We start from the raw sequence: 23,942 nt of genomic DNA, 5'->3' as shown, positions 1-23,942 counted from the left end.
GGGCTTCCTCGTCAGGGTACCGCACCTCGTTGAACCCAGCCCGGTCTGCCCTGAGACTCACTGTCAGCAAGTTGGCATCAAGACCAGTCTCCTCCCGTCTCTCTGTCTGAAGTAGTCAGTGCCATCTGCTGCAGAGAAACCCTCCGAGCAGACACAAATGTTGGGGCAGGAATCCTCAACTCATCAGTTGGAAGGGGTCAGTCCTGGGAGTGACTGAGGACAACCCCCAAAACTCAGCCTTCCATCCAGCACCAATGCACCAACGCACTGAGGAGCTCAACAAACACCTGTCTTTCATCACAGCCACATCAGATATTTGTAAAATAGAAGCTTGACTCTCCACCAAAGACATGATCTTGATCTTCTATTTTCCTATCCCGGGCCTCTAACTTACAGTAGAGAAAACATCTTTAGAAAAAGAACAGAGTCAAACAGCTAAATTACCTTTCATCCTTGATTTAGTCAGGCCAATTTCCTCTAGCAATATGCCTTTCAGGTCAAGGTCATCAGGCTGAGTGCCAGCAGCTCTTGGCTTGGAACGGAAACAGCTGTCAGAAATTTCACTCAGTGGGGTTTGTGGTAATAGATCTGGGGCACTGCTGTGGGCACCAAAGAAACTTTCAAAGAAGACTAGGAGTGACCCACTGTTTTTCCTAGCATCTCTTCTACAAAACCTTATGCATCTTCCCCAATGGCCTCCTACATCTTAACCCTAGGCCCTGCTTCCGACCTTGCCCTTATATTCTGCTTTCTGCATCCACATTTCCAGAAGTGCTGTCATTGTGAACTGCATGGAAAATGGAGGGTGTGGGACAGTTTGTAGTCAACCACAATAATCCAGGTAGCAGTGGAGGAGTCCAGTCACTGGGGCTCAGAGAGATCTATAAGATTGAGGGACTCGCCAAAGGTGGAAATTTTTGCGGCTTCCCGTTAATTTAGTTACATTAGGTCTGCTTCAGTGGCTGGACAAAAGCATCCATAGGACCCTGAGAGAGCACCAGAGTCTCTGCCATTTAGGTTCTAGCCTTCCCCTTTCTCTTGCCCATTTCATAAAGTGGTAACAAAACAGCAAGGGGAAAAATTAATTTAAGAGAAGAAACCTGGGGTGCAGAACTCAGGCAACAGGCTGAGTTGGATGACACCTGTCTTGGTTCCCTCTATAGTACATTTTCCATAATTTTCCTAATTGCAAAGGTAGACAAATACTTTTAAGCCCGTATAAAGCAAGCCAATTTTAAGCACAAAGAATCTGGCACCTGCATACATAGTATGTGAGAACCGATTTCCCATGCAGCTAAAAGTATGCATGTATTCTTTCACATTTCAAAGTGATGTTGTGAGTTAGCTGTATTAGTGGCATTCCTACAATGTGTATAGTTACCAAACTTGCCTCCATATTGAATCCCTAGAAGATCTTTTTTAATGCTACTAAAAGTATGTGCTCTGAGAAAATATACAAATACTCTCATACGGCTAAAAATCTATTTATTCAGATATGATTAACTTAGCCAGGTTAACTATATTTTTATCCCACATAAAAGGTGCAAAGTCTTTGAAAATGTATCCCCAAATTCACTATTAAATAATGTAGCCAATAGTTCAATGTCCATTCTGCAGTCTTACTCTGTTTCACCTAACCCTTCCCTGCAAAGATTCTCTTTGCTCCTACCATTGCTTTTCTCATGAGATCCTAGTATGTTCCCTTATTCCTGCCATGTCCTCTTCCATATATGTTATTCATCAAGTACTGCAATAATCCCAATTAGATGAGAGGCTCTGCAAAGGTGATGCCATTGCTGTTAGCAAGTTGAGCCATTATAGTAGTGCTTGGTAACCATGAAAATTTTAATAAATGTTTGCAGTTGATTCTTGTACAAAGAAGCTAAAAGGACTGAAGACTATCCTCTGGGGGCCACAACCCTAAACAGAAAGGTGAGAGAATGTTAATTTTGTGAACGAATTCTGCAGTTAAAAGTACATTTCAAAGCATTGTGTGGATAGCCTGCTACAGAACAGCAGTAAAACCTTGTCAGTAGAGATTCCCTATTGCCCCTGCTCTCATGTAGGTGTATCCCAACTACTGATCAAGAACAGGGGTCTTCAGACAGTTTTGGTAATGGTGGAAGGCAGAGTGATTAGTCTATCTCCTTTATGGTCATGAACCATGGTAGATTTTCTCTCCTCTAAAATGTAAATCACAAATGCTTGAAAGAAAAAGTAAAATAGCAGATCAAATCTGTTATTATTTTCCCTATAGGTAAACTCTTACAAAGTCAAGTAAGTCCAAACTACATACATGTGTATTTTTTTTTTCAGGAATGTGTGCACCCAGACACTGTAAAATAGGCTCATCTCTCTCTCTCTCTCTCTCTCTCTCTCTCACTCTGCCTCTCTGTCTCTCTCTCTCTCTTGATATATGCAACTCCTGTTCCATTGGCTACTAGAATTTAAGGGCACATTCAGGATTGGTGGGCCAAATAGACACCCCATGTTCTCTTGGGTTCTTTTCTGACAGGGGGGGAAAGGTAGTTTTTTCAAGGTCCTTGGGCTGTTAGGTCTTCTGACACTTTCCAGTAAAAATAACTAGGGATGTGCATCGTTTTTCTGACGGATGAAAATATCGTACAATATTTTCTAATCCGTCAAGTATCCGGGGGGGGGGGGGGGTGGGGTCCCTGAAAGTGATAGGATAACCCCATGAAATTTTCATGTGGTTTTCTTATCATTTTTTTTGGAGGGGGGGGGAAAGAAAGGGCACACAGAAAAAAAAACCCCAAATCTACCCCGACCCTTTAAATCTAATTATTTAGAATCTCCCACCCTCTCGCCCCCCCCCCCCCAAACTTTCCTAACGTACTTGGTGATCCAGCGGGGGTCCTGGGAGCAATCTCCCGCTCTTGGGCCATCGGCTGCCACTAATCAAAATGGCACTGATGGCCCTTTTCCCCTACCATGTGACAGGGGCTATCAGTGCCATTTGTTGTCCCCTATCACATGGTAGGAGCAATGGATGGCTGAAGTAAGTTGCACGCGCCGGCCAACTGCCAGCGAGCGATCCCCGGCGCAGCAACAAATGGCCACTGTTCCGGGAGCCTCTGACCCCGCCGCACTTGCAGACCACCCCTTTTTGAAAGCCCTGGGACTTACACGCATCCCGGGGCTTTATGCATGTCACCGGGCCCAAATCCTTTACTGGAATAACTGATGCAGATGAATAAAATCAGTAGAGAACAATGCAATCCATGCTGCAAAACCAAAAGACAGTACACAGTCCAAAACCGAAAGACAAAAATCACAGTTACTACACAATCTTTCCACGTTAGGGGTTTCTTCCCCCCCCCCCCCCCACTTCCCATTACCTCTGAGACTCTTTTTGGAGATAGGACCTTCCCTGGGCGCTCTCCTTTTGGGTAACTGCTTTCTGATGTGCAGATCTCTGGAGTCCAGTAACATGACACTTCAGATCCCTGAATGGTAGATGTTGGATATGAAAAAAGGGGGCATGGGTGTAACCTGTATGGAGCGGAATTTACTACCCTTAACAGAAGGTACTGGAGTAACCTACATGAAGCAACAGTTACTACCCTTAACAGAAGACATGGAGGTAACATGCACGGAGCGGCAGTTACTACCCTTAACAGAAGGCATGGGGGTAACTTGTATAAGAACATAAGAAAATGCCATACTGGGTCAGACCAAGGGTCCATCAAGCCCAGCATCCTGTTTCTAACAGTGGCCAATCCAGGCCATAAGAACCTGGCAAGTACCCAAAAACTAAGTCTATTCCATGTAACCATTGCTAATGGCAGTGGCTATTCTCTAAGTGAACTTAATAGCAGGTAATGGACTTCTCCTCCAATAACTTATCCAATCCTTTTTAAAACACCGCTATACTAACTGCACTAACCACATCCTCTGGCAACAAATTCCAGAGTTTAATTGTTTATTGAGTAAAAAAGAACTTTCTTCAATTAGTTTTAAATGTGCTCCATGCTAACTTCATGGAGTGCCCCCTAGTCTTTCTACTATCCGAAAGAGTAAATAACTGATTCACATCTACCCGTTCTAGACCTCTCATAATTTTAAACATCTCTGTCATATCCCCCCTCAGCCGTCTCTTCTCCAAGCTGAAAAGTCCTAACCTCTTTAGTCTTTCCTCATAGGGGAGCTGTTCCATTCCCCTTATCATTTTGGTAGCCCTTCTCTGTACCTTCTCCATCGCAATTATATCTTTTTTGAGATGCGGTGACCAGAATTGTACACAGTATTCAAGGTGCGGTCTCACCATGGAGCGATACAGAGGCATTATGACATTTTCCGTTTTATTCACCATTCCCTTTCTAATAATTCCCAACATTCTGTTTGCTATTTTGACTGTTGCAGCACACTGAACTGACGATTTCAATGTGTTATCCACTATATCGCCTAGATCTCTTTCTTGGGTTGTAGCACCTAATATGGAACCCAACATTGTGTAATTATAGCATGGGTTATTTTTCCCTATATGCATCACCTTGCACTTATCCACATTAAATTTCATTTGCCATTTGGATGCCCAATTTTCCAGTCTCACAAGGTCTTCCTGCAATTTATCACAATCTGCTTGTGATTTAACTACTCTGAACAATTTTGTGTCATCTGCAAATTTGATTATCTCACTTGTCATATTTCTTTCCAGATCATTTATAAATATATTGAAAAGTAAGGGTCCCAATACAGATCCCTGAGGCACTCCACTGCCCACTCCCTTCCACTGAGAAAATTGTCCATTTAATCCTACTCTCTGTTTCCTGTCTTTTAGCCAGTTTGCAATCCACGAAAGGACATCACCACCTATCCCATGACTTTTTACTTTTCCTAGAAGCCTCTCATGAGGAAATTTGTCAAACTCCTTCTGAAAATCCAAGTATACTACATCTACCAGTTCACCTTTATCCACATGTTTATTAACTCCTTCAAAAAAGTGAAGCAGATTTGTGAGGCAAGACTTGCCCTGGGTAAAGCCATGCTGACTTTGCTCCATTAAACCAGTCTTTCTATATGTTCTGTGATTTTGATGTTTAGAAAACTTTCCACTATTTTTCCTGGTGCTGAAGTCTGGCTAACCGGTCTGTAGTTTCCCGGATCGCCCCTGGAGCCCTTTTTAAATATTTGGGATTTGCTATCCTCCAGTCTTCAGGTACAATGGATGATTTTAATGATAGGTTACAAATTTTTACTAATAGGTCTGAAATTTCATTTTTTAGTTCCTTCAGAACTCTGGGGTGTATACCATCCGGTCCAGGTGATTTACTACTCTTCAGTTTGTCAATCAGGTCTACCACATCTTCTAGGTTCACCGTTATTTGATTCAGTCCATCTGAATCATTACCCATGAAAACCTTCTTCTCCATTACGGGTACCTCCCCAACATCCTCTTCAGTAAACACCGAAGCAAAGAAATAATTTAATCTTTCTGCGATGGCCTTATCTTCTCTAAGTGCCCCTTTAACCCCTCGATCATCTAACTGTCCAACTGACTCCCTCACAGGCTTTCTGCTTCGGATATATTTTTAAAAGTTTTTACTTTGAGTTTTTGCCTCTACAGCCAACTTTTCAAATTCTCACTTAGCCTGTCTTATCAATGTCTTACATTTAACTTGCCAATGTTTATGCTTTATCCTATTTTCTTCTGTTGGATCCTTCTTCCAATTTTTGAATGAAGATCTTTTGGCTAAAATAGCTTCTTTCACCTCCCCTTTTAACCATGCCGGTAATCGTTTTGCCTTCTTTCCACCTTTCTTAATGTGTGGAATACATCTGGACTGTGCTTCTAGAATGGTATTTTTTAACAATGACCACGCCTCTTGGACATTTTTTACTTTTGTAGCTGCTCCTTTCAGTTTTTTTCTAACAATTTTTCTCATTTTATCAAAGTTTCCCTTTTGAAAGTTTAGCACGAGAGCCTTGGATTTGCACACTGTTCCTCTTCCAGTAATTAAATCATGGAACAGAAATTACTACTATGGGCAACTTGCTGGGCAGACTGGATGGACCATTTTGTCTTTATCTGGGTTATTTTATCTAGTCTTCCATCTTAGGAAGATGACAAAGGCTCATGTTCAGAGCCCTCAGGCCTGCCAGGAAGTAGGAAGATTGCTTGGTGTCCAAGGAAGATCCTAAAATTTAGAGAACCAAGGGGGTCATTTATTAAATGGGCTCATGAGTTTTGTGAAATTACACACATTGACAAGACGGTCGGCCCCTGTGACATAGTGAGGGCAAAGGCGATCGGCGCCATTTTGCTTACTGGCAGCCGACGGCCCGAGTGAAGAAGATTGCTCCCAGACCCCCGCTGGACCCCCAGGGACTTTTGGCAAGTCTTGGGGGACCCTCTTGACCCCCACAAGGCTTGCCAAAAGTCCAGCGGGGGTCAGGGAGCGACCTCCTGCACTCCGACTGTCAGATGCCAGTACTCAAAATGGCGCCGATCGCCTTTGCCCTCACTATGTCACTGGGGGTCCAGCGGGGGTCCGGGAGCGATCTCTTTCACTCGGGCCGTAGGCTGCCAGTAAGCAAAATGACGCCGATAGCCTTTGCCTTTATATTTTCTCTCTGTCTCTGTCTCTCTCCTACCCCTCTCCCTCCCCCCTCTTGAACGGGCATTGTGATAAAACCCATTTCCAAAGATAACACACAGAAAAAAGGTGTAGTTATTTTTGGCATTAAAACCTGCATTGCTGTGCATTACTCTGTCTCATGCCATGTTAACCAACCCTCATTTCCATTTACTCCTCTCACTTAAATGCTAATTTTAAATTTGCATACACATTTTACGATGAGGTATTTATTGTGCATTCTCTCTGATCTCATACAATCAATCAGGCTGATACAATAAAGAACGTATCAACATGTTGGATGTACGTTTTGGACATGTGTCAACTACCCCTTATACCATAAGGGGTTTATCGCGTCCACAAGCCATTATACCATAAAGAGTTTAGCGCGTCCAAAATGCACGTCCAACTCCCTCCGAAACTAAAAGCGCTCATATCATGCAAATGCATGTTGATGAGGGAATTAGCTATTCTCCCCACATACAAAAAAAAAATGTGTGCCCGATTCGCACATTTGTACGTTCAGAAATTAACGCCAGCCTAGAGAAGGCATTAAATTCTGAGCGGCCCAAAAAAGTATTCAGAAAAGCAGTAAATACTACTTTTCTGTACATTCTCCAACTTAATATCGTGGCGATATAGTGGCAATATTAAGTCGGAGGAACCAAAATTATATTTGTGAGGAGGCAGAACATTAAAACTAGTATAAAAATAAGGAACTGTTTCTGCCTGGTTTCGAACCAGGGACCTTTCGCGTGTTAGGCGAATGTGATAACCACTACACTACAGAAACTGAGGCCTTTGGGCCTGTGCTGGCTTCTTTCTCATATAAGGATCGCCTGACAGGGTCACGGCGGTATGGGATTCAGGAAGCATTATCCTTGGGTAAAATTCATTTACCTGCTTGTATTTTATATTTGCAATTGAAATGCAGAGGTCGTGCTGGATTACCGCCAACCTGCACTCCAACTAGGTTTGTCAGGAGAGGACGATTAAAGGTACTGCCCCCACCCCCTCCCAACACCACCTGTACTGCACAGGTGGTGATCTTCCCAAGCTTGTTTTTAGCTGTCAGAATGGCCGAGTGGTCTAAGGCGCCAGACTCAAGTCTTCCTCCTTCCCTTTGCTGGGTGTTCTGGTCTCCTGATGGAGGCGTGGGTTCAAATCCCACTTCTGACATGCTCATCCAATGCTTTAGAACCTTAGGCTTATTTTTTCAATACATTTTAGGTTCTAATAGAAAAAGCAAACAGGACAAGCTGGGTCGCACCGATGGTCAATTAAGGGCAGTATCCTGATCCCCCATCTCAAACGGATATTCACCAGCAACCGTGAATTTTACAACAATGACACCAACTTAGGTACCAGACCCTGCCGGAAACCCAGATGCCAATTCTGTCCACAGATTAAGCCAGACCACACCATCACAGGACCCAAGAACTTCAACTGCAACATCCGGCCCCTCTCACTGCTCTTGTCACTCTGATGTCTACATAGGACAAACAAGTCAATCCATAAGGAAAAGAATAAATGGACATAAATCTGTCATGAGAAATGGCAATATTCAGAAACCAGTATCAGAACATTTCAACTTTCCAGGACATTCTCTATCTGACCTTAAAGTAGCTATTCTCCTACAGGGAAACTTCAAAGGAGCACTCCAGGGTGTAACTGCTGAACTGGAGCTCATTAACAAAATTAACAGCATCACCCTGGGTCTGACATGGACAATGGCCTCATGACTCATCACAGCTATCTGTGAACTTAACCTTTAGCAGCTCCAGCTGCCTTTTCACACTTACCTCAGTTATCAATAGGCTATACTATAATGCCATTAACACTCTCTCCACATCATTTCCTGACTAACCCAGTGCTTTTTCTCTGTTCCCCATATATTTTATCCATCTCATTCAAAAGAGTATTCATTTAGGAGCAGAAGTGTATATCTCAGTGCAGCAATGACTCTTCAATGGTCTCTTCTGTTGCTGTCTTCAGGAGGGCTAACGGAATGAATCAACATAAACTGTAAACTCAGGATCAACCGAGAAGGAAGCAGAGATCGCAAGCAGGTGATTTCCCAGTGAATGCTGTCTCTCTGAAATGTCATTTTCAGAAACTTTATTTCTTTTACTGTCATGTCAGATTTCTTGGCTTTCTAGCACCCTAAGTATCACCTCCATTAAATAGGCCTTTGAGAACCACAGCAATGATATCAACACACCCACTGTTATCGTCACGTGTGATAAAGATCGAGGCTGTGTTATGCTTAAGTCCTGATTGCTTACCTCCTATCTCAACCTGATGGTGACAGAGCGAGCCAGAGACGCAGGACGTGGTTCTTTCAGCTCTTATCTCTGATATGTATGTTGTGTCGCTACTTGTCTTTCTTAATAAGCTTTCGCACATTATTACGTCATATTTGGTTACTAGCGTTCGATGTTTTATTTCATGTGTAATATTTGAAATATTTCTTGAAATCTTAAAAAGCACTTTAACATCCACAGTTGTGTATTAAGGGATTGAGATGGTTTGCAAGAACTAATGCAAAATGCCTGTGATGATAGGCACTTCAGCACTTTAGATTAGGGAGGGCTGCATATGCTCTAGAATGTTACTCGGCATGTCTGTCCCGAGACAGGTGAAGACTGTGAGGGGGCAGAACATTAAAACTAGTATAAAAATAAGGAACTGTTTCTGCCTGGTTTCGAACCAGGGACCTTTCGCGTGTTAGGCGAATGTGATAACCACTACACTACAGAAACTGAGGCCTTTGGGCCTGTGCTGGCTTCTTTCTCATATAAGGATCGCCTGACAGGGTCACGGCGGTATGGGATTCAGGAAGCATTATCCTTGGGTAAAATTCATTTACCTGCTTGTATTTTATATTTGCAATTGAAATGCAGAGGTCGTGCTGGATTACCGCCAACCTGCACTCCAACTAGGTTTGTCAGGAGAGGACGATTAAAGGTACTGCCCCCACCCCCTCCCAACACCACCTGTACTGCACAGGTGGTGATCTTCCCAAGCTTGTTTTTAGCTGTCAGAATGGCCGAGTGGTCTAAGGCGCCAGACTCAAGTCTTCCTCCTTCCCTTTGCTGGGTGTTCTGGTCTCCTGATGGAGGCGTGGGTTCAAATCCCACTTCTGACATGCTCATCCAATGCTTTAGAACCTTAGGCTTATTTTTTCAATACATTTTAGGTTCTAATAGAAAAAGCAAACAGGACAAGCTGGGTCGCACCGATGGTCAATTAAGGGCAGTATCCTGATCCCCCATCTCAAACGGATATTCACCAGCAACCGTGAATTTTACAACAATGACACCAACTTAGGTACCAGACCCTGCCGGAAACCCAGATGCCAATTCTGTCCACAGATTAAGCCAGACCACACCATCACAGGACCCAAGAACTTCAACTGCAACATCCGGCCCCTCTCACTGCTCTTGTCACTCTGATGTCTACATAGGACAAACAAGTCAATCCATAAGGAAAAGAATAAATGGACATAAATCTGTCATGAGAAATGGCAATATTCAGAAACCAGAATCAGAACATTTCAACTTTCCAGGACATTCTCTATCTGACCTTAAAGTAGCTATTCTCCTACAGGGAAACTTCAAAGGAGCACTCCAGGGTGTAACTGCTGAACTGGAGCTCATTAACAAAATTAACAGCATCACCCTGGGTCTGACATGGACAATGGCCTCATGACTCATCACAGCTATCTGTGAACTTAACCTTTAGCAGCTCCAGCTGCCTTTTCACACTTACCTCAGTTATCAATAGGCTATACTATAATGCCATTAACACTCTCTCCACATCATTTCCTGACTAACCCAGTGCTTTTTCTCTGTTCCCCATATATTTTATCCATCTCATTCAAAAGAGTATTCATTTAGGAGCAGAAGTGTATATCTCAGTGCAGCAATGACTCTTCAATGGTCTCTTCTGTTGCTGTCTTCAGGAGGGCTAACGGAATGAATCAACATAAACTGTAAACTCAGGATCAACCGAGAAGGAAGCAGAGATCGCAAGCAGGTGATTTTCCAGTGAATGCTGTCTCTCTGAAATGTCATTTTCAGAAACTTTATTTCCTTTACTGTCATGTCAGATTTCTTGGCTTTCTAGCACCCTAAGTATCACCTCCATTAAATAGGCCTTTGAGAACCACAGCAATGATATCAACACACCCACTGTTATCGTCACGTGTGATAAAGATCGAGGCTGTGTTATGCTTAAGTCCTGATTGCTTACCTCCTATCTCAACCTGATGGTGACAGAGCGAGCCAGAGACGCAGGACGTGGTTCTTTCAGCTCTTATCTCTGATATGTATGTTGTGTCGCTACTTGTCTTTCTTAATAAGCTTTCGCACATTATTACGTCATATTTGGTTACTAGGGTTCGATGTTTTATTTCATGTGTAATATTTGAAATATTTCTTGAAATCTTAAAAAGCACTTTAACATCCACAGTTGTGTATTAAGGGATTGAGATGGTTTGCAAGAACTAATGCAAAATGCCTGTGATGATAGGCACTTCAGCACTTTAGATTAGGGAGGGCTGCATATGCTCTAGAATGTTACTCGGCATGTCTGTCCCGAGACAGGTGAAGACTGTGAGGGGGCAGAACATTAAAACTAGTATAAAAATAAGGAACTGTTTCTGCCTGGTTTCGAACCAGGGACCTTTCGCGTGTTAGGCGAATGTGATAACCACTACACTACAGAAACTGAGGCCTTTGAACCTATGCTGGCTTCTTTCTCATATAAGGATCGTCTGACAGGGTCACGGCGGTATGGGATTCAGGAAGCATTATCCTTGGGTAAAATTCATTTACCTGCTTGTATTTTATATTTGCAATTGAAATGCAGAGGTCGTGCTGGATTACCGCCAACCTGCACTCCAACTAGGTTTGTCAGGAGAGGACGATTAAAGGTACTGCCCCCACCCCCTCCCAACACCACCTGTGCAGTACAGGTGGTGATCTTCCCAAGCTTGTTTTTAGCTGTCAGAATGGCCGAGTGGTCTAAGGCGCCAGACTCAAGTCTTCCTCCTTCCCTTTGCTGGGTGTTCTGGTCTCCTGATGGAGGCGTGGGTTCAAATCCCACTTCTGACATGCTCATCCAATGCTTTAGAACCTTAGGCTTATTTTTTCAATACATTTTAGGTTCTAATAGAAAAAGCAAACAGGACAAGCTGGGTCGCACCGATGGTCAATTAAGGGCAGTATCCTGATCCCCCATCTCAAACGGATATTCACCAGCAACCGTGAATTTTACAACAATGACACCAACTTAGGTACCAGACCCTGCCGGAAACCCAGATGCCAATTCTGTCCACAGATTAAGCCAGACCACACCATCACAGGACCCAAGAACTTCAACTGCAACATCCGGCCCCTCTCACTGCTCTTGTCACTCTGATGTCTACATAGGACAAACAAGTCAATCCATAAGGAAAAGAATAAATGGACATAAATCTGTCATGAGAAATGGCAATATTCAGAAACCAGTATCAGAACATTTCAACTTTCCAGGACATTCTCTATCTGACCTTAAAGTAGCTATTCTCCTACAGGGAAACTTCAAAGGAGCACTCCAGGGTGTAACTGCTGAACTGGAGCTCATTAACAAAATTAACAGCATCACACTGGCTCTGACATAGACAATGGCCTCATGACTCATCACAGCTATCTGTGAACTTAACCTTTAGCAGCTCCAGCTGCCTTTTCACACTTACCTCAGTTATCAATAGGCTATACTATAATGCCATTAACACTCTCTCCACATCATTTCTTGACTAACCCAGTGCTTTTTCTCTGTTCCCCATATATTTTATCCATCTCATTCAAAAGAGTATTCATTTAAGAGCAGAAGTGTATATCTCAGTGCAGCAATGACTCTTCAATGGTCTCTTCTGTTGCTGTCTTCAGGAGGGCTAACGGAATGAATCAACATAAACTGTAAACTCAGGATCAACCGAGAAGGAAGCAGAGATCGCAAGCAGGTGATTTCCCAGTGAATGCTGTCTCTCTGAAATGTCATTTTCAGAAACTTTATTTCTTTTACTGTCATGTCAGATTTCTTGGCTTTCTAGCACCCTAAGTATCACCTCCATTAAATAGGCCTTTGAGAACCACAGCAATGATATCAACACACCCACTGTTATCGTCACGTGTGATAAAGATCGAGGCTGTGTTATGCTTAAGTCCTGATTGCTTACCTCCTATCTCAACCTGATGGTGACAGAGCGAGCCAGAGACGCAGGACGTGGTTCTTTCAGCTCTTATCTCTGATATGTATGTTGTGTCGCTACTTGTCTTTCTTAATAAGCTTTCGCACATTATTACGTCATATTTGGTTACTAGGGTTCGATGTTTTATTTCATGTGTAATATTTGAAATATTTCTTGAAATCTTAAAAAGCACTTTAACATCCACAGTTGTGTATTAAGGGATTGAGATGGTTTGCAAGAACTAATGCAAAATGCCTGTGATGATAGGCACTTCAGCACTTTAGATTAGGGAGGGCTGCATATGCTCTAGAATGTTACTCGGCATGTCTGTCCCGAGACAGGTGAAGACTGTGAGGGGGCAGAACATTAAAACTAGTATAAAAATAAGGAACTGTTTCTGCCTGGTTTCGAACCAGGGACCTTTCGCGTGTTAGGCGAATGTGATAACCACTACACTACAGAAACTGAGGCCTTTGGACCTGTGCTGGCTTCTTTCTCATATAAGGATCGTCTGACAGGGTCACGGCGGTATGGGATTCAGGAAGCATTATCCTTGGGTAAAATTCATTTACCTGCTTGTATTTTATATTTGCAATTGAAATGCAGAGGTCGTGCTGGATTACCGCCAACCTGCACTCCAACTAGGTTTGTCAGGAGAGGACGATTAAAGGTACTGCCCCCACCCCCTCCCAACACCACCTGTACTGCACAGGTGGAGATCTTCCCAAGCTTGTTTTCAGCTGTCAGAATGGCCGAGTGGTCTAAGGCGCCAGACTCAAGTCTTCCTCCTTCCCTTTGCTGGGTGTTCTGGTCTCCTGATGGAGGCGTGGGTTCAAATCCCACTTCTGACATGCTCATCCAATGCTTTAGAACCTTAGGCTTATTTTTTCAATACATTTTAGGTTCTAATAGAAAAAGCAAACAGGACAAGCTGGGTCGCACCGATGGTCAATTAAGGGCAGTATCCTGATCCCCCATCTCAAACGGATATTCACCAGCAACCGTGAATTTTACAACAATGACACCAACTTAGGTACCAGACCCTGCCGGAAACCCAGATGCCAATTCTGTCCACAGATTAAGCCAGACCACACCATCACAGGACCCAACAACTTCAACTACAACATCCGGCCCCTCTCACTGCTCTTGTCACTCTGATGTCTACATAGGACAAACAAGTCAATCCATAAGGAAAAGAATAAATGGACATAAATCTGTCATGAGAAATGGCAATATTCAGAAACCAGTATCAGAACATTTCAACTTTCCAGGACATTCTCTATCTGACCTTAAAGTAGCTATTCTCCTACAGGGAAACTTCAAAGGAGCACTCCAGGGTGTAACTGCTGAACTGGAGCTCATTAACAAAATTAACAGCATCACCCTGGGTCTGACATGGACAATGGCCTCATGACTCATCACAGCTATCTGTGAACTTAACCTTTAGCAGCTCCAGCTGCCTTTTCACACTTACCTCAGTTATCAATAGGCTATACTATAATGCCATTAACACTCTCTCCACATCATTTCCTGACTAACCCAGTGCTTTTTCTCTGTTCCCCATATATTTTATCCATCTCATTCAAAAGAGTATTCATTTAGGAGCAGAAGTGTATATCTCAGTGCAGCAATGACTCTTCAATGGTCTCTTCTGTTGCTGTCTTCAGGAGGGCTAACGGAATGAATCAACATAAACTGTAAACTCAGGATCAACCGAGAAGGAAGCAGAGATCGCAAGCAGGTGATTTCCCAGTGAATGCTGTCTCTCTGAAATGTCATTTTCAGAAACTTTATTTCTTTTACTGTCATGTCAGATTTCTTGGCTTTCTAGCACCCTAAGTATCACCTCCATTAAATAGGCCTTTGAGAACCACAGCAATGATATCAACACACCCACTGTTATCGTCACGTGTGATAAAGATCGAGGCTGTGTTATGCTTAAGTCCTGATTGCTTACCTCCTATCTCAACCTGATGGTGACAGAGCGAGCCAGAGACGCAGGACGTGGTTCTTTCAGCTCTTATCTCTGATATGTATGTTGTGTCGCTACTTGTCTTTCTTAATAAGCTTTCGCACATTATTACGTCATATTTGGTTACTAGGGTTCGATGTTTTATTTCATGTGTAATATTTGAAATATTTCTTGAAATCTTAAAAAGCACTTTAACATCCACAGTTGTGTATTAAGGGATTGAGATGGTTTGCAAGAACTAATGCAAAATGCCTGTGATGATAGGCACTTCAGCACTTTAGATTAGGGAGGGCTGCATATGCTCTAGAATGTTACTCGGCATGTCTGTCCCGAGACAGGTGAAGACTGTGAGGGGGCAGAACATTAAAACTAGTATAAAAATAAGGAACTGTTTCTGCCTGGTTTCGAACCAGGGACCTTTCGCGTGTTAGGCGAATGTGATAACCACTACACTACAGAAACTGAGGCCTTTGGGCCTGTGCTGGCTTCTTTCTCATATAAGGATCGTCTGACAGGGTCACGGCGGTATGGGATTCAGGAAGCATTATCCTTGGGTAAAATTCATTTACCTGCTTGTATTTTATATTTGCAATTGAAATGCAGAGGTCGTGCTGGATTACCGCCAACCTGCACTCCAACTAGGTTTGTCAGGAGAGGACGATTAAAGGTACTGCCCCCACCCCCTCCCAACACCACCTGTACTGCACAGGTGGTGATCTTCCCAAGCTTGTTTTTAGCTGTCAGAATGGCCGAGTGGTCTAAGGCGCCAGACTCAAGTCTTCCTCCTTCCCTTTGCTGGGTGTTCTGGTCTCCTGATGGAGGCGTGGGTTCAAATCCCACTTCTGACATGCTCATCCAATGCTTTAGAACCTTAGGCTTATTTTTTCAATACATTTTAGGTTCTAATAGAAAAAGCAAACAGGACAAGCTGGGTCGCACCGATGGTCAATTAAGGGCAGTATCCTGATCCCCCATCTCAAACGGATATTCACCAGCAACCGTGAATTTTACAACAATGACACCAACTTAGGTACCAGACCCTGCCGGAAACCCAGATGCCAATTCTGTCCACAGATTAAGCCAGACCACACCATCACAGGACCCAAGAACTTCAACTGCAACATCCGGCCCCTCTCACTGCTCTTGTCACTCTGATGTCTACATAGGACAAACAAGTCAATCCATAAGGAAAAGAATAAATGGACATAAATCTGTCATGAGAAATGGCAATATTCAGAAACCAGTATCAGAACATTTCAACTTTCCAGGACATTCTCTATCTGACCTTAAAGTAGCTATTCTCCTACAGGGAAACTTCAAAGGAGCACTCCAGGGTGTAACTGCTGAACTGGAGCTCATTAACAAAATTAACAGCATCACCCTGGGTCTGACATGGACAATGGCCTCATGACTCATCACAGCTATCTGTGAACTTAACCTTTAGCAGCTCCAGCTGCCTTTTCACACTTACCTCAGTTATCAATAGGCTATACTATAATGCCATTAACACTCTCTCCACATCATTTCCTGACTAACCCAGTGCTTTTTCTCTGTTCCCCATATATTTTATCCATCTCATTCAAAAGAGTATTCATTTAGGAGCAGAAGTGTATATCTCAGTGCAGCAATGACTCTTCAATGGTCTCTTCTGTTGCTGTCTTCAGGAGGGCTAACGGAATGAATCAACATAAACTGTAAACTCAGGATCAACCGAGAAGGAAGCAGAGATCGCAAGCAGGTGATTTCCCAGTGAATGCTGTCTCTCTGAAATGTCATTTTCAGAAACTTTATTTCTTTTACTGTCATGTCAGATTTCTTGGCTTTCTAGCACCCTAAGTATCACCTCCACTAAATAGGCCTTTGAGAACCACAGCAATGATATCAACACACCCACTGTTATCGTCACGTGTGATAAAGATCGAGGCTGTGTTATGCTTAAGTCCTGATTGCTTACCTCCTATCTCAACCTGATGGTGACAGAGCGAGCCAGAGACGCAGGACGTGGTTCTTTCAGCTCTTATCTCTGATATGTATGTTGTGTCGCTACTTGTCTTTCTTAATAAGCTTTCGCACATTATTACGTCATATTTGGTTACTAGGCTTCGATGTTTTATTTCATGTGTAGTATTTGAAATATTTCTTGAAATCTTAAAAAGCACTTTAACTTCCACAGTTGTATATTAAGGGATTGAGATGGGTTGCAAGAATTAATGCAAAATGCCTGTGATGATAGGCACTTCAGCACTTTAGATTAGGGAGGGCTGCATATGCTCTAGAATGTTACTCGGCATGTCTGTCCCGAGACAGGTGAAGACTGTGAGGGGGCAGAACATTAAAACTAGTATAAAAATAAGGAACTGTTTCTGCCTGGTTTCGAACCAGGGACCTTTCGCGTGTTAGGCGAATGTGATAACCACTACACTACAGAAACTGAGGCCTTTGAACCTATGCTGGCTTCTTTCTCATATAAGGATCGTCTGACAGGGTCACGGCGGTATGGGATTCAGGAAGCATTATCCTTGGGTAAAATTCATTTACCTGCTTGTATTTTATATTTGCAATTGAAATGCAGAGGTCGTGCTGGATTACCGCCAACCTGCACTCCAACTAGGTTTGTCAGGAGAGGACGATTAAAGGTACTGCCCCCACCCCCTCCCAACACCACCTGTACTGCACAGGTGGAGATCTTCCCAAGCTTGTTTTCAGCTGTCAGAATGGCCGAGTGGTCTAAGGCGCCAGACTCAAGTCTTCCTCCTTCCCTTTGCTGGGTGTTCTGGTCTCCTGATGGAGGCGTGGGTTCAAATCCCACTTCTGACATGCTCATCCAATGCTTTAGAACCTTAGGCTTATTTTTTCAATACATTTTAGGTTCTAATAGAAAAAGCAAACAGGACAAGCTGGGTCGCACCGATGGTCAATTAAGGGCAGTATCCTGATCCCCCATCTCAAACGGATATTCACCAGCAACCGTGAATTTTACAACAATGACACCAACTTAGGTACCAGACCCTGCCGGAAACCCAGATGCCAATTCTGTCCACAGATTAAGCCAGACCACACCATCACAGGACCCAAGAACTTCAACTGCAACATCCGGCCCCTCTCACTGCTCTTGTCACTCTGATGTCTACATAGGACAAACAAGTCAATCCATAAGGAAAAGAATAAATGGACATAAATCTGTCATGAGAAATGGCAATATTCAGAAACCAGTATCAGAACATTTCAACTTTCCAGGACATTCTCTATCTGACCTTAAAGTAGCTATTCTCCTACAGGGAAACTTCAAAGGAGCACTCCAGGGTGTAACTGCTGAACTGGAGCTCATTAACAAAATTAACAGCATCACCCTGGGTCTGACATGGACAATGGCCTCATGACTCATCACAGCTATCTGTGAACTTAACCTTTAGCAGCTCCAGCTGCCTTTTCACACTTACCTCAGTTATCAATAGGCTATACTATAATGCCATTAACACTCTCTCCACATCATTTCCTGACTAACCCAGTGCTTTTTCTCTGTTCCCCATATATTTTATCCATCTCATTCAAAAGAGTATTCATTTAAGAGCAGAAGTGTATATCTCAGTGCAGCAATGACTCTTCAATGGTCTCTTCTGTTGCTGTCTTCAGGAGGGCTAACGGAATGAATCAACATAAACTGTAAACTCAGGATCAACCGAGAAGGAAGCAGAGATCGCAAGCAGGTGATTTTCCAGTGAATGCTGTCTCTCTGAAATGTCATTTTCAGAAACTTTATTTCCTTTACTGTCATGTCAGATTTCTTGGCTTTCTAGCACCCTAAGTATCACCTCCATTAAATAGGCCTTTGAGAACCACAGCAATGATATCAACACACCCACTGTTATCGTCACGTGTGATAAAGATCGAGGCTGTGTTATGCTTAAGTCCTGATTGCTTACCTCCTATCTCAACCTGATGGTGACAGAGCGAGCCAGAGACGCAGGACGTGGTTCTTTCAGCTCTTATCTCTGATATGTATGTTGTGTCGCTACTTGTCTTTCTTAATAAGCTTTCGCACATTATTACGTCATATTTGGTTACTAGGGTTCGATGTTTTATTTCATGTGTAGTATTTGAAATATTTCTTGAAATCTTAAAAAGCACTTTAACATCCACAGTTGTGTATTAAGGGATTGAGATGGTTTGCAAGAACTAATGCAAAATGCCTGTGATGATAGGCACTTCAGCACTTTAGATTAGGGAGGGCTGCATATGCTCTAGAATGTTACTCGGCATGTCTGTCCCGAGACAGGTGAAGACTGTGAGGGGGCAGAACATTAAAACTAGTATAAAAATAAGGAACTGTTTCTGCCTGGTTTCGAACCAGGGACCTTTCGCGTGTTAGGCGAATGTGATAACCACTACACTACAGAAACTGAGGCCTTTGGGCCTGTGCTGGCTTCTTTCTCATATAAGGATCGCCTGACAGGGTCACGGCGGTATGGGATTCAGGAAGCATTATCCTTGGGTAAAATTCATTTACCTGCTTGTATTTTATATTTGCAATTGAAATGCAGAGGTCGTGCTGGATTACCGCCAACCTGCACTCCAACTAGGTTTGTCAGGAGAGGACGATTAAAGGTACTGCCCCCACCCCCTCCCAACACCACCTGTACTGCACAGGTGGTGATCTTCCCAAGCTTGTTTTTAGCTGTCAGAATGGCCGAGTGGTCTAAGGCGCCAGACTCAAGTCTTCCTCCTTCCCTTTGCTGGGTGTTCTGGTCTCCTGATGGAGGCGTGGGTTCAAATCCCACTTCTGACATGCTCATCCAATACTTTAGAACCTTAGGCTTATTTTTTCAATACATTTTAGGTTCTAATAGAAAAAGCAAACAGGACAAGCTGGGTCGCACCGATGGTCAATTAAGGGCAGTATCCTGATCCCCCATCTCAAACGGATATTCACCAGCAACCCTGAATTTTACAACAATGACACCAACTTAGGTACCAGACCCTGCCGGAAACCCAGATGCCAATTCTGTCCACAGATTAAGCCAGACCACACCATCACAGGACCCAACAACTTCAACTACAACATCCGGCCCCTCTCACTGCTCTTGTCACTCTGATGTCTACATAGGACAAACAAGTCAATCCATAAGGAAAAGAATAAATGGACATAAATCTGTCATGAGAAATGGCAACATTCAGAAACCAGTATCAGAACATTTCAACTTTCCAGGACATTCTCTATCTGACCTTAAAGTAGCTATTCTCCTACAGGGAAACTTCAAAGGAGCACTCCAGGGTGTAACTGCTGAACTGGAGCTCATTAACAAAATTAACAGCATCACCCTGGGTCTGACATGGACAATGGCCTCATGACTCATCACAGCTATCTGTGAACTTAACCTTTAGCAGCTCCAGCTGCCTTTTCACACTTACCTCAGTTATCAATAGGCTATACTATAATGCCATTAACACTCTCTCCACATCATTTCCTGACTAACCCAGTGCTTTTTCTCTGTTCCCCATATATTTTATCCATCTCATTCAAAAGAGTATTCATTTAGGAGCAGAAGTGTATATCTCAGTGCAGCAATGACTCTTCAATGGTCTCTTCTGTTGCTGTCTTCAGGAGGGCTAACGGAATGAATCAACATAAACTGTAAACTCAGGATCAACCGAGAAGGAAGCAGAGATCGCAAGCAGGTGATTTCCCAGTGAATGCTGTCTCTCTGAAATGTCATTTCCAGAAACTGTATTTCTTTTACTGTCATGTCAGATTTCTTGGCTTTCAAGCACCCTAAGTATCACCTCCACTAAATAGGCCTTTGAGAGCCACAGCAATGATATCTACACACCCACTTTTATCGTCACGTGTTGTATAGATCGAGGCTGTGTTATGCTTAAGTCCTGATTGCTTACCTCCTATCTCAACCTGATGCTGACAGAGAAAGCCAGAGATGCAGGACATGGTTCTTTCAGCTCTTATCTCTGATACGTATGTTGTGTCTCTACTTGTCTTTCTTAATAAGCTTTCGCACATTATTACGTCATATTTGGTTACTAGGCTTCGATGTTTTATTTCATGTGTAATATTTGAAATATTTCTTGAAATCTTAAAAAGCACTTTAACTTCCACAGTTGTATATTAAGGGATTGAGATGGGTTGCAAGAACTAATGCAAAATGCCTGTGATGATAGGCACTTCAGCACTTTAGATTAGGGAGGGCTGCATATGCTCTAGAATGTTACTCGGCATGTCTGTCCCGAGACAGGTGAAGACTGTGAGGGGGCAGAACATTAAAACTAGTATAAAAATAAGGAACTGTTTCTGCCTGGTTTCGAACCAGGGACCTTTCGCGTGTTAGGCGAATGTGATAACCACTACACTACAGAAACTGAGGCCTTTGAACCTATGCTGGCTTCTTTCTCATATAAGGATCGTCTGACAGGGTCACGGCGGTATGGGATTCAGGAAGCATTATCCTTGGGTAAAATTCATTTACCTGCTTGTATTTTATATTTGCAATTGAAATGCAGAGGTCGTGCTGGATTACCGCCAACCTGCACTCCAACTAGGTTTGTCAGGAGAGGACGATTAAAGGTACTGCCCCCACCCCCTCCCAACACCACCTGTACTGCACAGGTGGAGATCTTCCCAAGCTTGTTTCAGCTGTCAGAATGGCCGAGTGGTCTAAGGCGCCAGACTCAAGTCTTCCTCCTTCCCTTTGCTGGGTGTTCTGGTCTCCTGATGGAGGCGTGGGTTCAAATCCCACTTCTGACATGCTCATCCAATGCTTTAGAACCTTAGGCTTATTTTTTCAATACATTTTAGGTTCTAATAGAAAAAGCAAACAGGACAAGCTGGGTCGCACCGATGGTCAATTAAGGGCAGTATCCTGATCCCCCATCTCAAACGGATATTCACCAGCAACCCTGAATTTTACAACAATGACACCAACTTAGGTACCAGACCCTGCCGGAAACCCAGATGCCAATTCTGTCCACAGATTAAGCCAGACCACACCATCACAGGACCCAAGAACTTCAACTGCAACATCCGGCCCCTCTCACTGCTCTTGTCACTCTGATGTCTACATAGGACAAACAAGTCAATCCATAAGGAAAAGAATAAATGGACATAAATCTGTCATGAGAAATGGCAACATTCAGAAACCAGTATCAGAACATTTCAACTTTCCAGGACATTCTCTATCTGACCTTAAAGTAGCTATTCTCCTACAGGGAAACTTCAAAGGAGCACTCCAGGGTGTAACTGCTGAACTGGAGCTCATTAACAAAATTAACAGCATCACCCTGGGTCTGACATGGACAATGGCCTCATGACTCATCACAGCTATCTGTGAACTTAACCTTTAGCAGCTCCAGCTGCCTTTTCACACTTACCTCAGTTATCAATAGGCTATACTATAATGCCATTAACACTCTCTCCACATCATTTCCTGTCTAACCCAGTGCTTTTTCTCTGTTCCCCATATATTTTATACATCTCATTCAAAAGAGTATTCATTTAGGAGCAGAAGTGTATATCACAGTGCAGCCATGACTCTTCAATGGTCTCTTCTGTTGCTGTCTTCAGGAGGGCTAACAGAATGAATCAACATAAACTGTAAACTCAGGATCAACCGAGAAGGAAGCAGAGATCGCAAGCAAGGCCTACATGACCATAGAAGGGGAAAGAGTTATTCAGGTCTCAATGGGTTGACGAACTTTTTACATTTTAAGACAAATAACATTTCAGAAAATATGGATACAATGAAAATCGATGTGAATTGTAAAGGTTTTGATGTAGGGGTCATCTTCCGGTTATATGTTCTGTTCTGAGGGGTGAATTTTTAAATAAATCAAGCTCGGATTCTGAAACAAAAAGAAAAAAAAAGGCAAGAATAAATAGGACATACAGGTACAGAAATGATTAATATCTACAATTAAGCACAGCTATGAACTACAAGGAAAGCGCAACATCATCATGGGGCACTGTAGACAGGAGTGGTACTATAACAGTGGTAATGAAACGTAATGTATGACATTTAACTTACAAAAGAAATAACTGTCGATGATCCTTCATCGGACTTCATGACCCCGTGCAGTGTTGTCCGCTTCAGCTGCCAGCTCCTTGGGCAGATCGGGTGGCAAGTTTTCCTCAACCTCTGCATGCATACTGAATCTCTGACAAATGTTGTGTAGCATGCAGCAGGCAACAATTATGCTCACCACCTTTTCTGCACTTTACTGCAGGGCTCCCCCTGAGCGATCCAGACATCGAAAACGCCCCTTCAGAACTCCAAAAGTGCACTCAATCACGTTTCTGGTGCTGCCATGATCCTCATTGTAGCGTGTTTCGGCAGCTGTGCGGGGACTGGAGTGGAGTTAGCAACCAGGGCTTACAGCCATAGCCGCCATCACCTATAGGATGAACAATGCGGGTTGCATCAAAAACAACTTCGCAGCGCAAAACACCGTAAACATTGAATGACATCATAAACATTATTGTATACCGATCATCCTGAACATCCGGAGACCAGAACACATGACAGAATCAGGGGAAGTAGCTATTGTCACTTACCAAGTAGCCAACCTTTCTGGAATTGGGTCCCCAGAGCTGAATGTGCCAGAATGTAGGCGTCATGGCAGCTGCCAGGAAACTTCGCTACAACATTTAGAATCCGAAGGCGTGCATCGCAAACCACTTGCACATTCATGGAATGGAAGTGCTTGCGATTCTGGAACGCACTCTCTTCATCCAACCTGGGGGTAAACGCAATATGAGTGCAGTCGATAGCGCCCAACATGTTAGGCATCCCCTCAATACCCATGAATCCACTGCAGATCTGTTGCAGTTCAGCTGGATCCGTAGGATAGACAATGTACTTCCTCATCCGCTTCATCATGGCCTTCAACACCTGTGACAGATGACGTGAAACGGATGCCTGCGTCATACCAGCAATTACACTCACTGGGTTTTGAAAACTTCCGGTACCAAAAATATTTAAGGCGCACAGAAGTTTATTCAATCCTGTCACAGCATGGTGTCGATTGGCCAGGGGGTCTAGGTCCTCACGCAGATCTTCATAGAGGGATAAGATTGCCCGCAAGCTCAGCCGGTAGGTTCGGACAACATCTCCCTCACACATGCCAAAAAGCGCTG

The 23,942-nt window shown here is 43.4% G+C and overlaps 1 protein-coding gene and 16 non-coding genes across 17 annotated transcripts in view; 9 read left to right on the top strand and 8 right to left on the bottom strand.

The window, feature by feature from the left end:
• LOC115088235 (cGMP-dependent protein kinase 2-like) overlaps positions 1 to 23,942 on the top strand; it is a 195,116-nt gene that overhangs the window by 21,920 nt on the left and 149,254 nt on the right. The window lies entirely within an intron of this gene.
• Positions 7,317 to 7,389, bottom strand: TRNAV-AAC. The gene has a single exon. It is a non-coding gene; the product is annotated as a tRNA-Val (tRNA).
• On the top strand, positions 7,667 to 7,775 carry TRNAL-CAA. Its single transcript has 2 exons — positions 7,667 to 7,704; positions 7,730 to 7,775. It is a non-coding gene; the product is annotated as a tRNA-Leu (tRNA).
• On the bottom strand, positions 9,286 to 9,358 carry TRNAV-AAC. Its single transcript has one exon. It is a non-coding gene; the product is annotated as a tRNA-Val (tRNA).
• TRNAL-CAA lies at positions 9,636 to 9,744 on the top strand. The gene is made up of 2 exons: positions 9,636 to 9,673; positions 9,699 to 9,744. It is a non-coding gene; the product is annotated as a tRNA-Leu (tRNA).
• Positions 11,255 to 11,327, bottom strand: TRNAV-AAC. The gene has a single exon. It is a non-coding gene; the product is annotated as a tRNA-Val (tRNA).
• On the top strand, positions 11,605 to 11,713 carry TRNAL-CAA. Its single transcript has 2 exons — positions 11,605 to 11,642; positions 11,668 to 11,713. It is a non-coding gene; the product is annotated as a tRNA-Leu (tRNA).
• Positions 13,224 to 13,296, bottom strand: TRNAV-AAC. The gene has a single exon. It is a non-coding gene; the product is annotated as a tRNA-Val (tRNA).
• On the top strand, positions 13,574 to 13,682 carry TRNAL-CAA. Its single transcript has 2 exons — positions 13,574 to 13,611; positions 13,637 to 13,682. It is a non-coding gene; the product is annotated as a tRNA-Leu (tRNA).
• TRNAV-AAC lies at positions 15,193 to 15,265 on the bottom strand. The gene has a single exon. It is a non-coding gene; the product is annotated as a tRNA-Val (tRNA).
• Positions 15,543 to 15,651, top strand: TRNAL-CAA. Its single transcript has 2 exons — positions 15,543 to 15,580; positions 15,606 to 15,651. It is a non-coding gene; the product is annotated as a tRNA-Leu (tRNA).
• On the bottom strand, positions 17,162 to 17,234 carry TRNAV-AAC. Its single transcript has one exon. It is a non-coding gene; the product is annotated as a tRNA-Val (tRNA).
• TRNAL-CAA lies at positions 17,512 to 17,620 on the top strand. Its single transcript has 2 exons — positions 17,512 to 17,549; positions 17,575 to 17,620. It is a non-coding gene; the product is annotated as a tRNA-Leu (tRNA).
• Positions 19,131 to 19,203, bottom strand: TRNAV-AAC. The gene has a single exon. It is a non-coding gene; the product is annotated as a tRNA-Val (tRNA).
• TRNAL-CAA lies at positions 19,481 to 19,589 on the top strand. Its single transcript has 2 exons — positions 19,481 to 19,518; positions 19,544 to 19,589. It is a non-coding gene; the product is annotated as a tRNA-Leu (tRNA).
• On the bottom strand, positions 21,100 to 21,172 carry TRNAV-AAC. Its single transcript has one exon. It is a non-coding gene; the product is annotated as a tRNA-Val (tRNA).
• Positions 21,449 to 21,557, top strand: TRNAL-CAA. The gene is made up of 2 exons: positions 21,449 to 21,486; positions 21,512 to 21,557. It is a non-coding gene; the product is annotated as a tRNA-Leu (tRNA).

The sequence above is a fragment of the Rhinatrema bivittatum genome, chromosome 3 (genome assembly GCF_901001135.1).
Source record: "Rhinatrema bivittatum chromosome 3, aRhiBiv1.1, whole genome shotgun sequence".
Taxonomy (NCBI): domain Eukaryota; kingdom Metazoa; phylum Chordata; class Amphibia; order Gymnophiona; family Rhinatrematidae; genus Rhinatrema; species Rhinatrema bivittatum.
The sequence above is the reverse complement of the archived record's forward strand: the minus strand, read 5'-3'. Positions and strand labels throughout refer to the sequence as shown.